This window comes from Topomyia yanbarensis, chromosome 2 (assembly GCF_030247195.1).
Source record: "Topomyia yanbarensis strain Yona2022 chromosome 2, ASM3024719v1, whole genome shotgun sequence".
Taxonomy (NCBI): Eukaryota; Metazoa; Arthropoda; class Insecta; order Diptera; family Culicidae; genus Topomyia; species Topomyia yanbarensis.
This window is the reverse complement of record NC_080671.1, coordinates 90,510,359-90,528,376: the sequence shown is the minus strand read 5'-3', so window position 1 is coordinate 90,528,376 and position 18,018 is coordinate 90,510,359. Positions and strand designations below refer to the sequence as shown.

At 39.5% G+C, this 18,018-nt stretch overlaps 1 protein-coding gene across 6 annotated transcripts in view; it reads right to left on the bottom strand.

Annotated features, from left to right (window-relative positions):
* Window positions 1–18,018, bottom strand: part of LOC131678806 (probable G-protein coupled receptor 158) — a 309,807-nt gene that overhangs the window by 253,178 nt on the left and 38,611 nt on the right. For all 6 annotated transcript variants that reach the window (XM_058959138.1, XM_058959139.1, XM_058959140.1 and 3 more), the window contains exon 2: window positions 8,363–9,092. The gene's annotated coding sequence lies outside the window, so the exon portion shown is untranslated. The remainder of the gene's footprint in view (window positions 1–8,362; window positions 9,093–18,018) is intronic.

Below are 18,018 nucleotides of genomic sequence, written 5' to 3'. Positions count from 1 at the left end.
AGTCGAATACTCCTTTTATATCTAAAACACAGACACCATTTGTTCTTTTTTAGCGTAAGCTAGTTGGGTTTCTAACGAACCAAAAAAACCAAACTGGGTTCCTGATAGCAAGCTGTTCGCCTCAACCCATTTGTCGAGACGTCATAGGATAATTTTTTCCAACAATTTCCTGATGCAATCGGTCGATACAAGTTATGGTTGGCGGCTGGTTTTCCCGGTTTTGGAATCACGATGACTCTCATTTGTCCCCAGTCACGTGGAACAATATTCTGCTCAAGAAACTTGTTGAATAAATCCAACAAGCGTCCTTTGGCAAGGTCAGGCAGATTCTCCACCAAGTTGAATTTAATTCTGTCTGGACCCGGAGTATTATTGTTACATGAAAAGAGCGCAATTGAAAATTCCATTATTGTCAAAGAAATCGGTACTTGTGGGAGCCTCGCGAATGATTTTCTGCGCAGGAGCAGAATATGATCATACTTTCTTCGCAAAATTAAATATCCAGCGATTCGAAAAATCTTCGTTTTCATTAGTCACGTTTCGATTCCTTATTCTTCCGGCTGTGTTTCAAAGAGTACTCATTGATGTTTCTCTTGACAAGCCATCAACGAAGCTTCTCCAATAACTAGACTTTTTGGCACGACCTAGACTGTCATATTTGTTTTGCAAAATCGTAAAATTTTCAAAGTTCTCACGTGTACACCCTTTCCGTTTCATAATTTCGTTGTAAGCAACTTGTATAGCTTCACATGCATCAGAGCACTCTTTGGCGCACCAAGGATTAGGAGGCCGTCTATTTATTGTCATGCCAGGATTACATTTTGTTTGGGCTTGTTCTGCTGCCTCAATAATCAAACCCGCTTGAAATTCATATTCCGCCAAAACAAGAGAGGTGGAATTTAAAGCTTGGTATTTTTTCCAGTCAATATTTCGTGTCAAGTCATAAGGAACATTGGTTGAATTAGTGAGGCCCAGAGTTAAAAATATTCAAATTCATTGAATGAAAATTGATCATATTCCGCCGCATTCATTTTCAATATTCAGTGACGCAGCTGAAAACGTCAAACGAACAAACCGCCCATTCATCCATGCATATTTTCATTCGGCTCCGATTATTACACGAAGCGACCGTGCATCAACGAATCAAACGCATCAAAGTAGGCCCTGGCACAATGTAAGCGATGATGATTGTTGTTTCATATGCTTTATCGGCATTTGAAAACATTTTTCTAGATAATTAGTGTAATGAATATATTGTACGATATTCAACTGAATGAATAAGATGGATAGTTGAATGAATATTTTTTCTATTCACCGCGAGTCGCAACTGGTTTATTTTCAGCAGTCAAAAAAGAGCTTCGATTATTTTTAACTCTGGTGAGGCCTAATGCACTGTTAATTGAAATAACGACTTCCACGTGCAATCTAAGCGAACCGAAGTGAACTTGGCCTTAATCCCACTGCTTTGTTATCGATGTTACGTGATATTCGTTATGGAATATTTTTTATATGGGGACCATTCATAAACAATGTCTCGCAAACAATAGTCTAAAATACCTTTCAATCACATTACAAATTGTTGTTGGTTTCATTAACCCTGCTTCACTAGTGCGTCTCAAATTCATTTTTAGTTTATATCTGAGTAATTCATGTTATGTCACGCCCTTCCCTGCTCCCTCTTCCGCAACTGTAAACACGCGACATCATTTATGAACGGACCTTTGGTGATATCTTTAGAGTAGACAATCCAATAAAAAATAGGATGGACAGGATTTTAGTGTTTATGTTTGTTATACCTGCTAAGAATATCAAATCATGCGATGTGATGAATCATGGGTTACAGAAGCAACCTCCACCCCTTTTCTCCTTCTAAATATTGTAACATTATGAAAACAAAAATAACAAGATTTCATAAATATTTTTGAATTCAATTTTTTAAGCGAGAAATCCAGCAAAAAAAATATTTCAAAGCTTCGTGAATTTTCGTGTTAAAAAAAAAGTTGAATCGAAGAAGTCCACCATCTTCTTAGCAAAAAGATATGTTTACCGATGAAAGGTTAAAAGTTTTATCAATAGATGAACATTTCTTTAAAACATTAACGGCATAGGGCCAAATGGCTTTCGGCCAAACGGCATTCATCCTAACGGTTGTTTAGCTTATTTGCATTCGGCCAAAAAGCAGTCAGCCAAATAGCGTTCGGCCCAATGGTTTCGGCCAAATTACCGGAGACCGTTTTCGATGGTGGAGCTTTTACTTGCTCTTTTGTTATTCGACTAAAAGATGTTTGCTGAATTTAAAAAAAATGACTAACCGGGAAAGTCAGCCTCTGATCACAACTCTTATCGGCCGATTTAAATTACATCCTACATCTGGAAGTTGTTTGAGAGACTAATCCTATTCCCCTCGGCAATTGAGCGAAGCAAGTGGCTTTTGGTTAGATAGACAATTTGGTTGCAGAAAAGGCAGAGGACGAACGATTGCCTTGTGTTACTATTACCAGAAATTGAAATGGGGTTGAATCAGTGCATAACAGTGTTTTTTTTCTGGGAAGCTGTAACTTTGGCATTTTATTGCTGAATTTGTTTTTTTTGAAAAAACGCCTGTACTTCTACATTGGCCCTTCGGCAACGTGAGGATTTGCGCTCATGTCATAGCATATAAAATTATAAAATTTTTATGCCTAAGACACTGATAATTTAGCAAGGACAGGAACGAACCCTTTTTGTAGTAAAAAAGATGACTGTTTCAATCACAAAATATTTATTTTGCGTTAAAGTCAACGTTTCGAAAGGATAAAACGACTACGAATATTTTCCTTGACCAGTAGGGTGTAGAATTGCTAATATTGTCCTTTCATATAAAACAGATATTTTGTTATTGAAACCCGAAACCAAAAAAACCTTCTTTAAATCTGTCTTGACAATTCCTGCACGCTACAGAATTTTGCAGATGATGGCATTATAGCATACCTTGAACGGTTTGTCTATTTGGGCTATTAAGCTGGATAACGAGTACTCCACGGAATAAATTAAGCTAGTTGCGTTTTTAGGAAACGTTGGTGATCATGGAACACTTTAGCGACTAACCGGAACAAATTCGTTCATAAACTCAAGAACAAAAGATTACGATTTCATAAGCTGAACGATTCACGAAAACCGTGACAAAGTTCCTGAAATTATGAATAATAAACCTCGCACTTATGAAACTATTTGTGCTTTCAAAAGATTAGTTCGCCCCGAATATATAACGGGTGGTCAATAAAAAATGAAAATGATTTCAACACCTTTCTGTAATTAAAGTAAAGAGCGTAATTTTTTTTCTCTCCAAGAGAATTGCTCTCTGGACTCCCTAGAAATGGGTGGCATGTTTTTTTTTCGCTCTGGTGCTGTCAGTTCAATCGAAGATGGCGTCGAAACAGCAAGTACTCTGCGAGCGTGTTGTACGGTTTTACGAAAGTATGGTCATCGTGGAAAAAAGTTTACGGTAGACCACTTTCGAGACGAAAATGTACCCGTGAAAAAAAAGACGAAAATGTACCCGTGGGTTTACCGGATCCTGGTATCCCTGAACGTGAAGCGGAAGGTCGGTAGCGGCAGTCCGGCGAAGGTAACGAAGAAGAAGAAGAAGAAGGAAGCGTTGAAAAAAACTATTCGACAGCAAGGACGGAACGCGTTTGCTTGACGTCGGCCGAAAATATGACTGCTCCCATACCTTGATTCACTGAGCCCTCGAGATGGAGGACATCATCTGTCGGAAGAAGACTCGGTCCCTCAAGTGCACGGATGAGCAGATAGCGATCGTGAAATCGCAGTGCCGGTGGATGACGGAGAACTACCGCGGGACGTCGTTCGTGCTGGACGATGAAAATTGCTTTCCGTTCTCGAAGACCCACATTCCAGGAAATCAAAGCTACTATTGCAGCGACAAGTCGGACACATCTCCCAAAGTAAAATATAAGTTTAAGCATAAATTTGAAAAAAAAAAAGTTATGCTGTACATCGCCATATCGGACAGAGGGATTTCAAAGCCGTGGTTCAAGCCTAGCGGTCTGGCCATCAATCAACAAGTGTAGCAGGGAGAGTGTCTTGAGACAATTCTTCTGCCGTTCTAAAGGAGCATCATGCAGATGGGTCTTCTGGCCGGACAAGTCGTCTTCCCATTACACCAAGAAAACGCTGGAGTATCTTGAGTAGAAAAAGATACCGTACGTGCCGAAAGAAAGGAATCCGACCAACTTGCCCCTTTTCCGTCCCATTGAGGATTTTATCGGTTCCCTCAGTGCCCTAGCGTACAAAAATAATTGGTGGGCCAATGATACGAAGCAGTTGACCACCACGATCTGAAATGGTATCCGGAAGATGGACGTCAGTGCCGTCCAGCGCTCTTGTGAGAGCATGGCGCCTACATTATGTCGTACGGCTGACCAGGGTCCCTTCTCCAATATTCATTGACGTTTTTTTGAACAATAAACATTATGTTTTTAATAAAAACTACAAGGGGTAGCCCTATGGAGTTGCACGAACTGTAGACGTAGGACTATACTACTTAATGTAAAATATTTATTTTCTTAGTACATTTAGAGTAATAATAAATCAATTATATTTCTTGCGTATAGCTTAAGCACAACTAATCAACATCGAATGTTACATATTGAACCAAACCTTCTCGGTTATCAGGTTATTTTATTTGTAGTAGGTGATCGAATCCGATTAAACTTATTTCAGAAGATCTGAAGAAAGAAGCCAGACAGCCGTGACCGAACTAATATCTGGAACTAAATCTTTATAGCACAAGATCAGCTTTTAAAAATTGTAAAAACTTTTCGATTGTGTGTGTGTGTGGTAAAAAACTCAAACCGGCGAAAAAAATCAAATTTTAGACAATATAATCACATTTCTGCTTTCTAGTTATATTTTGCCATTATTCTAACTTTCCTAAAGTACGCGTACAGATGTAGGATTGCAGGGGTCTTAATTATATACCGAAACTACACACCTAGAAAAAATCGAGTAAATTTACGTTTCCTGACCATGACATATACGAGCATCAAAAGTGACATAATTTTACGTTTGATTTTAATTTTACATGTCGTTGAATTTTACGAGACACGTAATTTTACTCCCCATATAGCGTTTGTTTAAAATGTTGAAGAATTTTATGGCACTTCGTCAATTACGGTTTGTTAGATTGTGTCAAGTTTAGAATTACGTCAACGATAAAATTCAGATTTTTATATGGACTTAGATGCGTTTTTGCAACGGTTTTTCGAGTGGTAGTGTATGTATTCATAAATAGGCTTTGTAGTATGTACTTATTAGCAAAATCAAAGTAGGATAGACTGAGTGGAAATGAATCGCGTGAAGTGAAAATGAATCAATGAATTGATCGAACGTAAATAATAAACTTTCGTTGTGCTTTCCATCGATCCGCGTAAATTTGTTGCTAAGAAAGTTTTCGTCTTTGCGCAACGAAAGCACAGATTACTATCATGCAGGTTACGCATGCAACCGCTAAAATGTCACATTGAAATCTGTGTTTCGGTCAAAAATATCTTTTTACCATCTGTGATAACTGAATCAGGAAAAAGATTTGTGAAAATCTGTGATAAATTTCCGAAAACTCTGTGAAAAATCACAATTTATGAAAAATCACATTATTCTGTGAAATTTTCATCAAAATGCCAAAAATCTACAATTTGTGATAAAAAAATTGTGAAAAAAAACTGTGACATTACAGAAAAATCTGTGAATATGGTAACCCTGCTAACAAATTAGATATACCTACCTACACACTGAACCCAAGCGCACAAAGCAAAATGAGTCAATGCTGATGATGATGGGTAGAGCGAAAGAGACAACTAGTACCACGACACTACGTTAACCGTGTTTGCAAATGGAGCTCGAACGTACAAGTGATATTGTGTACGAATAATTGTGTTCGAGATTGTACATAAAAGTGTGCTGGAAACGAGCACAACACAAAAGAAAGCATAGTGTTTGAACGAACCAGCTCAGTCGCGTGTTGGATAGCACTGGGTAGCGTACATCCATAGCATGTGTAACGGACTTCTACATCAGCTACACTGTCTGTAAAAACACACCACAAAGTGATCTGCTCCGTCTGTCGTTTAGCAGGCAACTGAGCCTATCCGGCCAAATCCGTTCTTTTAATAGTCGATGATGACGTCATTCATAGAAGCGTAGCGCGCTAGGTACATAAATCTGTCGTGCCGGACTTGGGAAGTGGTATCTTCTGTGTGTAAATGCGCGATATTTTGACTAGGTTGTGCATTATTTAAATTTTTAATGCCATGCCATCAAAAATCTTTGGAATTATCTATTGGAATCTATTCATGGAAGTATTTTGGGGCGACATGCGCAAAAAAAATTGAAAAGTTATCGTGAGATGGCTGAATTATGGGCATTTAGAATTGGACCAAAAAAAAAAAAATTTCGTTACATACTATTTTTGCAGAATTTGCAACGTGCACCCCATATCGTAAACACGTCAAAAATACTGAATTCGATGAATTTTGTTTTGTTTTAAACTACATGACTGAAAAATTCTCATTTTTCATTGAACACCCGTTATATGGCGTTCATTCGATGGTTGGTTGGATTACTGTTGTTCTTGTTCATAATTTGGGAATATACATCCGATAGTCAAACGATGTTCATGATTTCAGGAGCTCATTCGCGCTTTTCATCACGTTACTGTGCTATTTTATTCATGAGTTTACCATCGGATTTTTCTGTCAGACTAGCGATATTTGCGGGTTTATGATTTAAGGATTATAGTCGCGATTTTCGTAACTTCTATTCACGTTATTGTGATATTTTGATCATGAGTAGAGTGATTCATGTTCATGGTTTCAGGAACTTAGTCACGATTTTCGTAATTTCTGTTCACGTTATCGTGATATTTTATTCTAGAGCTTACTTTCGAATTTGACACGCGGAATAATGTGATTCATGTTCGTGATATCAGCAGGTATTCGTGATTTCTCTTCGCCTTATAGCGATTCGTTATTTTTGGTTACTAAAGGTGTTATCACTCGGATTACAGTGATAATATGAACTAGAGCATATTTTTCCCTTTAACGACATTCAATTAGCTAGACACTATTGGGTAGGCGAAGTTATAAAAATTTAGAGCCATAGTACTCAAGTGAGAGCAAGGATGTGAGGTATACAGATCGGAAAACTAGAAGTGGCACGGTCATTAGAAATAAGCTTAATATCCTACAGGCATAACTTTTGTCTTCTGTTTGTGGGGGTCAAGCTTAGGCAGCATAACTACGAATCACTCAAGTCCACCAAAATGCCTCCTGGTAAAGACAGATTTGTCCCTCTTTTCCGTGAGAACCGACGGTCGATTCTCGCGGTAAAGAGGGACAAGTATGTCTTTACAAGAAGGCATGTTGGTGGAGTTGAGTTTTGCGTTTGCTTCGTTCCTAACTCACAGATCGAGAGGTAATGGTTTTCGTTGGTAATTGCCAGACATTTACTTTGAGTCAGGAATAGTTCAGAATAGGAGGCTACTTGGGACCGTTGATGTTTCTACGTTACTTCAATGACGTGTATTTAGTGCTAAAGACTCCTCGGCGATCCTTCGCTGACAATTTAAAAAATGTTTCGTCTCATCCGCTCGCTCAATTGAGAATTACAGATTTCTCCAACAATAGCTTGAAATCTTCACTGATTATGGTGTAGTAAGAACTGCGTGAGTGTAAATCCGAAAAAGTGCTCGGAAAGCGAATTCTCATGAAAGACATTCTGGAAGACCCGTAGGGAGAGTTTCGTCAGACACGTTCGAGCGAGATATCTTAGATTTTTTCACTCGCCTGATATGATCACCCTAACTCAAGTTAGGTCTCTAATATTACCCAACATTTTCCCTCGAAATGGCACTGCAAAGCGATGCACAAGATGCAGTTCGCATAGGTCGTCTTAGTTCATATCCTTGAAAACAGTTCCAAGCTATAGTCGGAGAATATTTTGCAAAATCGTTTGCCACTCCGAATGAACTTCGCAGATATGTATTCAAAAAGGATGCCAGCTTAAAATGCTCAATATCTGACCTAGCAGTTCCGCGATTTAGAAGTTACCTCTTTTCGAATATTAGGAGATTTCGTATTTCCTCAAGGAATAAATGCCTTCATTTCAAATCAAACTCATCTTGCATACACCTTAAAACTTACAAAACAAATACATTAAATGTTCTCCGTTGATACCATCGTTTCTAACTCGATTTGTTCGTAATACTCTTCATCCCTCTATAACGAATTCCAATAACCGTCACCAAACCGCCATCTAACAAATAAGACATTAGGTAGGTACAATCCAACGCTCGTTTACTCACCGTTCCATTCAATCCGCCGTAAAATTCAACCAACTTGTTGAATTCGCCATCACCACTGCCTGTGTCGTACCGAGCATCGTTGCCGACGTTCCGAATTCAATAATTGTTAGATTTATTCCAGTCTCGAAAACCTCCGGCTTGCGGCAAAACGGATTGCGTGAGCAAAAACTATCCACGAACAATTCGTTGTTTACTATACATAAGCGATGATTTACGTTCTTATGCCCCGTTCTCCGGTGATCCTCGTCGTTACGCGGGGTGTTATTTTTCCGTGGGTTGTTTCTGTGTGTGTATGTACACAATTTATTCGCACCAACTAACAGAAACCTAAACCTAATGAAACTGACCACACTCGATGGTCTTACCAAAATTGAAACCAGAATACCGCTCCTTTGGTATACAAGTATCACGTTCACTATCCTCACTTGGTTTCAGAACCGAAAATCGTCCACATTCACGCTGTAGCTCCAACTGGATGACCAACTCATATCGGTTCTCTTTTGGCCTGGGTTTTTTTTCGCGGAAAGGTGTTCTTTATGGTAGTAGTAAATTTTCTTGGGATATTTTTTTCGACTTGCTTGGTTTATGTTGCACTCGCACTTACAGTTAATTTTCCAACCATTACTCGTCGTGCTCGGGTCGGATTTTGCCACTGCCCGATGTGGATAAATTGCTTCTCCTCACGCCGGAATGCCGGATAAAGTCGGAAGGCTTTTATCGTGCAGAGATCCTGAAAAGTGAAAGCAGAACGAAATGGGAAATGTGTAGTGTGAGTAAAGAAAATAATTTGGTCGGTTGTATTCCATGCACGGAATGTATACAATTTCAATTATGGTATGATTTATCAATATGTTTTCAATTCTAACATAGTAAGAGGTTAAGTTTTTTCAGTCCTTGTTTTTTGCAAACTTTGTCAAATATTAGGTATCAGGTAACAAACAATGACCAACTAATCTTAAAACAATCTGAATTCACTCAACATGTTACCGTTTGATTTCCGCTATTCAATCAACAGCTTTATGCCAATGGAGCGACAAATAGCTGATTGGGTTTCTTTGTATTATATTCAAATTATTGTTATATCCGGTTTCCTCCTAATATTCCGATTAGACCAAATTAGGAGAAATTGGAAAATATCGAACAGAAAAACATCCTGGTCACGTACCTCGATGAATATATGCAGCACGTATCAAGATCCCTTCAATTCGCGTCATTAAAAGCAAATTTTCAATATCGCATCGGAAGGATTATCCACGTCCCTGGCATTTCGCTCCTTCTCTTCGATCGTTCGGGAGGATATCCGTTGTGCATCAACAGAGAAAAAAAATGTAGACCCGAATAGGTTAGCCCCGGCCCGGCGAGGGTAAAGTCGTTTAGAAAATTGTCATCTGCACGCCTCACCGGATGTGGTGCTCGTTATTGCGGGAAACCGGGAGAAACTGGGTCGCCGTGGCAGCCTAGCCTGGCCAGGTGATTATCGACGAAAGTCATTAGACGTATTTTGCACGTATTTCTGATGCTCTTAACCACCGGAAAGTTGGTTGCCCGTGAGGGGAGGGTTTGTCTGATTGGAATCTAAGAGTATTTAATTTAAGGGGTCATATACTTTTGCACTAGGTCAAATCCCGTATTTTATTGTAATTTTTATATGTATATAGTTAGAGTCATGTTTTTGTAAACTTGCTATTATAGTTAAAAGTAACTCCATAAAAATCATACCGATCCATTAATTGGTTGTAGTGACCGTGGCCACCGCAGAAGTTTTAACTTAATAAATAATCATGGGGGTGAGCATACCGTAGTTGGTCAATCGATTGCCTTGTACGCAGCTCACCCCAATATTTGTATTTGTCTTATTTACACTAACAGGCATTTCATATTGTCAATGGTGTCTTAATTCTAAACATATTATCAACAGTCAAATTGTTACAAAAAGTCGTTAAATTAATAATAACAATTAACTTAAAAAACAATGATACAACAGATAAAGAATCAGCCGAAGTTAGCGGGTCCATTGAAGGTTCTGAAAAATCGAAGGCGCAGAGTTCGGCGACACATATTATAGTCGAAGACAGAAGCGACTCGGTTCAAGATCCTTTGCAGACTAGTAATGGCTCCACGCATACTGTAATTAGTGCCCAGATATGGTAATCGGAGTATAAGATTGTTAAGCTACATTTATGTTAGGGTGGTGCGACATTTATGTTCATCTGTTCCAAAATGGCTAGGGAATCCAGATGACCAGCTTCAGAAACAAACAAAGCCCTTGCTATATTCCTTCGAACAAGTAGGGATTCTAGATGAATCAGCTGGCACCGGCTTTCGTAACTTGGTAGACGGCTAGAATTCCTCCATGGCAGTGTATGAAGCGAAAAACGTAAAAAGCTTCGTTGCACGGACTCAATTTTCTCAACACCGTTATTATAGTTTGGGCTCGAAACTTCACAGCAACACTTCAGGATTATCCGCAAGAAAGAGCAGTATGGCGATTTGAAGCAATATATATCCGTAAAATTTTTTGGCAATGCTGAAGATGTATCCCAGCTTGCTTTGCTAACTGCATAGGAGGCGTGCTGTTTAAACGTATCTCTCCTAGATCCTTCACCTGACCAATGCGTTTCTGAATTTTTCTTTATCCAGTAGCCGGTAGTTAAAACAAATCGGGGTTTTTAATGAGATTTACACACATGCGGTTCATGGAGTCTTCAGAACTAGATGAACGTCGTTGAAGTAAAGAAGAAACATCAACGGTCCTAAGTGACTTCCCTGGGGTACTCGTGAGGGTGAAATAAATGTGGGTGCCTGATAATCTCCAATGACAACCACTATTTCTCGATCAGTGAGATAGGATCGAAATAGCTGCAACAAACTGCCGTTGATTCCAAATCGCTCCATTTTGGCGATTGTTTTTTTTTATTCAGCTCGTTTATTTAATAGGCACAAATGCGTTAGCTTGGCGGTGCCAAATTCTTTTTTTTTTATATGTTGAATATCTTAAAACTAAGACGTTACAATGTACAAATATTTTTTAATATTGAGAGGAACATTTTTTACAGCTAGCTTAAACTGAAAATGTGATTCGATGTACAAGATTGAACAATAATTATTTCTTCACAAAAAAAAATTTACAGCTATCTTAAGACTATGAATGCAGGTTAATATATAAGAAGGAGAAAAAACTTTTATGAGAAATTTCACAGCTATCTTAAAACTAGGATTACAATTAGATATACAAGATGGGATACGAGAAAAAAGAATGAAAAAGTTCAAGGCTATCTTAAAACTAGGAATACAATACAAATTGGTTTTTGTAACAGCAGCAGGAGTTTTATCAGGAACAGGGGGAGTAGGCGAGCACGATGACAGGGAAAGAAGAACACAACTTGCAACTTTCAGGCAAAGAGAAGAACAGTGACATGAGTTAGAGCCTCAGGCTGGTAGATGATAGAAGCCTAGGATCGAGTTGACGGCGGAGAATCCTTCAAGAGTGATCAGACCATCGACCTGCTCTCGCTTTGACTTCATTTGTGCAGGCTTGGTAAAGCTGACAGCAGTCACATGGTGGCACTCTGGTGCTCCAAAAGGAAGCACAGGGAACTTCTAAAAACGAGAAATAAAGGATATGGGCTAGATTAGGATGTTTGTCGTTTTAATAAAAAAGTAGATGAGAGACATATAGGGAAGACCGCGACTTGCCAGGATATCCCGAACTGGAACATCGGGTAGTCTACCTCGGGCCCGGGGGGAACCCTTTAACTGTGATCTGGCGCCACAATATCCAGCGTACGCCCAGACAACGTGATCGATGACGTGATACCCATCATTACAAGCACACCGACTACTCCCTGTGAGCCCAATACGCCGCAAATGCGCATCCAATGTGTAGTGGTTGGGCATAAGCCGGGACATTACACGTATGAAATCCCGACCCACATCTACCCCCCTGAACCAAGGTTTTGTTGATACCTTCGGGATAACTGAATGTAACCATCGTCCAAGATCCCCATTTCTCCACGAGTTTTGCCAACTGTCGAGTGTCCTCTAATGATAAATACTGAAAAATTCTTTGAAGCAAATTGCTCTTTCGTAGATGTCACCTTCTAATGAGTCGGCCTTTTCATGAACCAGAATCTGGTAAGATTTTTCAGATAACTTGCGCAGAGACTCCCGTATCTTCCCCAGAAAAACGGGAATTGCTTTTTAGGCTTCACCGAACGAAGAGATTCGATAGAGCTGAGGCTGTCCGAAATGATGAAGTAGTGATCTGTGGGCAGATACAAGATGATGCCAAGGGTGTACTGAATAGCAGCTAACTCTGCGACGTAAACTGAAGCGGGATCATTGAGCTTGAATGAAGCGGTGAGAGTATTATTGAAGATACCGAAGCCAGTGAGCCCATCGAGATTTGATCCGTCAGTGTAGAACATTTTGTCACAGTCGACTTCTCGGAATTTATCGTAAACTATATTGGGGGCGTGTTTGATCCGGAATTCCACGAATCTCTTCTTTCATGGATGTGTCGAAGAACACAGTAGAATCAGAAGTATCTAGGAAACGGACACGGTTGGGATTGTACGAAGAAGGATTGATGCTCTGTGCCATGTAGTCGAAGTACAAGGACATAAATCGGGTTTGAGAATTAAGCTCGATGAGCCTCTCGAGGTTTTCAATCACCAACGGGTTCAAAATGTCGCATCGGATGAGCAATCGATATGAGAGTTCCCAAAATCGATTTTTAGCGGAAGAACGCCCACCAGCACTTCGAGACTCATCGTATGGGTCGAGTGCATGCAACCCAAGGCAATGCGCAAGCAACGATACTGGATTCTTTCCAGTTTGATGAAGTGTAGGTTCGCAGCGGAGCGGAAACAGAAACACCCGTACTCCATCACGGACAATATCGTTGTTTGGTATAGCCTGATCAGGTCTCCTGGGTTATCCCTCCCCCATGTTCCAGCTATTGTTCGGAGAAAATTGTCCCTTTGTTGGTATTTCTGTTTCAGATACCTAATGTGACTTCCCAGGTACCTTTAGAGTCGAACCAGATCCCGAGATATTTGAATCTGAAGACCTGATTGATCGTTACACTCATTAATAGAAGCTGGAGTTGCGCCGGCTCACGTTTCCTAGAAAAGACAACCAATTCAGTTTTCTCTGTGGAGAACTCGATACCCAGCTGGAGAGCCCAAGCAGACAAATTGTCCAAAGTATCTTGCAATGGTCCTTGCAAATCGGCAGCATTGGACCCTGTAACAGAGACCACCCCGTGGTCTGCAAGTTGCCTTAGCGTGCATGAATTGGCAAGATAATCGTCAATGTCATTCACGTAAAAAATATAGAGTAGGGGACTTAAACATGAGCCCTGCGGAAGACCCATGTAGCAAAATCGCAATGTTGTTAAATCGCCATGCGAAAAGTGCATGTGCTTTTCAGACAACAGGTTTAGCAAAAAGTTATTTAAAATAGGTGAAAGACCATGCTGGTGCAGCTTCTCTGGCAGAATATTGATAGAAACTGAGTCAAAAGCCCCCTTAATATCCAAGAAGACTGATGCCATCTGCTCTTTGTTAGCATAGGCCATTTGGATTTCTGTAGAAAGCAACGCAAGGCAATCGTTCGTCCCTTTGCCTTTGCGGAAGCCTAATTGTGTATCTAACCGTTGCTTCAACACAATTGTCGAGGCGAAACAAGATCATTTTCTTGAACAATTTCCGAATACAGGACAGCATGCAGTCGGTCGATACGAGTTGTGGTCGGAGGCAGGTTTTCCTGGTTTTCGGATAGCGATGACTTTCACTTGCCACCAGTCGTGAGGGACAATATTACCCTCAAGAAACTTGTTAAATAAGTTCAACAAACGCCTTTTTGCGCCGATTCTTCAGCAAGTTGAATTTGATTCTGTCTAACCCTGGGGCGTTATTGTTGCTAAGATAAGAGTGCAAGTGAGAACTCCACCATCGAAAACGGTGTTTCGTTCGCGGTATCGTGAGGAGATGCGGCGGGGAAAGTTTTCTGTACCGGGTCAGAGTCCGGACAGATCTTCTTGGCGAAAGCGAATATCTAGCGGTTTGAATATTCCACGTTCTCGTTGATACTGTTTCGGTTACGCATACGTTGAGCCGTACCCCAAAGAGTGCTCATCGCTGTTTCTTTCGTTAACCCGTCGACGAGCCGGCGCCCATAACTGTGTTTTTTGGCTTTTATTAGACTCTTCATTCGCCTTTCTAACGACGCGTACTGTTGATAGCTACCGGGTAAACCGTCTTCCCGGAAGGCCTTATATGCAGTGGACTTCTCCGTGTACAGCTCTGAGCACTCTTTATCCCACAACAGGGTGGGAGATCGTCCATGAGTATTCGCGCTGGGTACTGGTTTAGTCTGAGCTTGATTAGCACTGTCGAGAATCAAGCCAACCAAAAACCTGTACTCTTCATCCGGAGGAAGCTCTTGAGTGGATTCGATTTTAACGGATATCGCAACTCTTCCAATCAATGTTCCGTTTGAGCTCATACGAGGCATTGATTGTTTCCAATGGTCTTGAACCGTTAGCAATTGAAATCACGATAGGCAAATGATCGCTACCGTGGGGATCAGGGATCATCTGCCACACGCAATCTAACTGTAGCGATGTTGCATAGCGATAAATCCAACGCGCTCGCGCGTGCTGGTGGTGTAGGAATCTGCGTCATTTCTTCCGTGTTTAAGATGGTCATGTTGAAATTGTCGCAAAGATCTTGGATTAATGTTGATCTATAATCATCATGAAGACAGCCCCATGCCGTACCGTGCGAGTTAAAGTCTCCTAGAACTAGCCGCGGTGCCGGTAAGGATTCCGTGATATTACAAAGCGTTCGGTGCCCTACCGAGCCTCTAGAAGGAATGTGAATGGAAGCAATGCAAAGGTCTTTAAAAATTAAAAGAGTTTTGAAAAAAATTGGAACGGGACTTCATAGTTTAAAACCTAAGTTTCGTGAACTTCTTTAAAATTACATCTTTTAGGTGAAAATGTGCATCTTTGATCGAATTTTCCCAACGAACTGGGCTTGGGAGCAGAACAAATAAAAATATGGCAGGGCTTCAGGGTTCCAAATACATCAATGTGAAAAGATTTTTGAAAAAATGGAACGGGACTTCACAGATTAAAACCAAAGTTTCGTGATTTTTTTTAAAATTACATCTTAATATGTAAAACTATGTAATTTAAAAAAAAATTACGAAACTTTGGTTTTAAACTGTGAAGACCCGTTCCAATTTTTTTCAAAAATCTTTTCACATTGTCGTAGTTGGAACCCTAAATCCCTGCCATTTTTTCTTTGTTCTGCTCCCAAGCTTAGTTCGTTGGGAAAATTCGATCAAAAAAGCCCATTTTCACCTAAAAGATGTAATTTAAAAAAAATTCACAAAACTTTGGTTTTAAACTATGAAGTCACGTTCCAATTTTTTTCAAAAATCTTTTCACATTGATGTAGTTGGAATCCTAATCCCTGCCATCTTTTTATTTGTTCTGTTCCCAAGCTTAGTTCGATGGGATTTTTTTTTGCAATCATAGGGCATTACAATAAACTTTTCGATTTTCGAATCATTTTTTCAAAAATTTCAAAAAAAAGTCCTTGGATCTAATTTTTTTTAAAAAATTTGTTCTTAGCGGTTTTCGTTTGTTTTGACACTAGATGCTGATATTATATGCTATTTTTAGACATATTTCGACAAAAAAATCGATTTTCAACATTTCATGTACCCTTTGGATTTTTTCTTATATTATGAAATCAATATTCAAACACCGCATCCCCTTATTGATGTCCGATTGAGTTAAAAACTTGCATAGATTACTTTTTCGATGTAATAAGCATTTTATGTAAGAGTTTATGCGAAAATTTAAGATGACCATTGTCATTGATATCTGCCTTGTAGAACCACCCTAGTTCTAAATACAAACTTTGGTTTTAATTTGTGAAGCTCCGTTCCATTTTTTTTTCAAAAATTTCTTCACCAGGGATTTACTGGCACCGTAAACTTTCGCCTTTTTTTTCGTTCTGCTCCCAAATTATTTTTTTTATTTTGTTTCGCATCCTTGGAATTGGGACAAGTGACGATAAATAATATGATATTTTTGGGACTTTTTAATTTTCGGGTTCGAACCGGATTAGAGTTTTTAAATTAAAAATTCGCTGATTCAGGTTGTTTTTTTTTAAATTTCTTTGGTTTTGGTTTAAAAAAAATGAAACCCACCAATCTCTAATCCAAACACCCTGCCAGTTTACTATGTAGTCCACACCGTCCACCTCATCGAAGCAACAAATTGATATTGACAGCTTTGTAATGTTTCGCTTGCCTAGAAACACACCGCTCGGCAACATAATAAACATAAAGAACCCATTACCAAACCCAGGAACGATCAGGAAGAGGCAGGAGATAAAACCATTTTACAGATTTCCAATCACATCATGCACACTCCATTTGCCTTCGATAACAACCCGTTGCCAGAATGGCGGTACGATAGCAAGCAACTGGTTACGTTTAGAGTAGAGCTAACAAAATTTGAACATTTATTCCAATGGACTTCGCAAGGATCAACAATAACAATTCCGGCCACCAGACCTATTTCATGCGGGCGTATGTTTGTGTCGAATTTGGCTTGCCCTCAGTTGATTTTGTGGCAGCTGTTTCTATGGTAATGTAAATTATATTCGAGAAAACCGTTGTACAATAGATTGAATTTGATTTGATAAATTGCGATGCAGAATTTTATTCTTCATTAGAAACATTGTAGATGACATTTTAAGTGTAGTTTTACATTTAAAACTAATTGGATCATACTATCGGGCCAAAGTCACCCCACTGAACAAACAAAGCCTTGAAACAGGTAAGTCTCCTAAGTCCAATTATGCCACTCATCAAACTGTTGATTCTGATCAGTTTAGTTGTCCAGTTGCGTTATAAATCGATATAGGGGCATGCAACAGGTTGTATTGACAAACTCATTTCGAAACTGGCGATGATTGGAGTCGATTTGTAGTGGATAAACTGTTTCTGTGTGCTTTGCTTCAAATGAAAGACCGGAGATGAAACTTGACTACCAACCAATTGACCATCCCTCAGGAAATTGACTAGCTTTGCGAGGGCGTTGCCAAAGTTAGCCGATTATAGCGGGCTGGAAAAGTATCGCCAGCAGTGTTCCGTCATTTTTTTCGGTGAGGATACGAAAAACAAGTCACTATTAATAGCTCCAGCTCAATGATATCACTATGAATTCAAAATTATGTAACCCATTTGTGGCTTTCATATGTTATATATATGAATATGTTATGTCATATAAAGCGAAAATATGAGATCATTTCTTAGTTTTGGAAGGGTGCGTGTCACAGATAACAAAATTGATTCCTTTGGGAAATTGGGCAAACAAATTTGTTATAGGCATGCGAACGGTACCAGTAACATATTTTCCGTCTTATATTTACATTTTCAGAGGCAGCACAGACCGGTACAGTGGCAAATCACTACTGCCGAAATGTACATTTTTTTCTAACAGCTGCCAAATACATTTTTGTTTTACTGCTATGTTTTATCTGTACGGTGAGAGCTGGTGGGGCCCATTTTTTCCGACCCCATTCCAACATGAGAATTTTGAAATTGTGACACCAGAGCACAAGATTTCA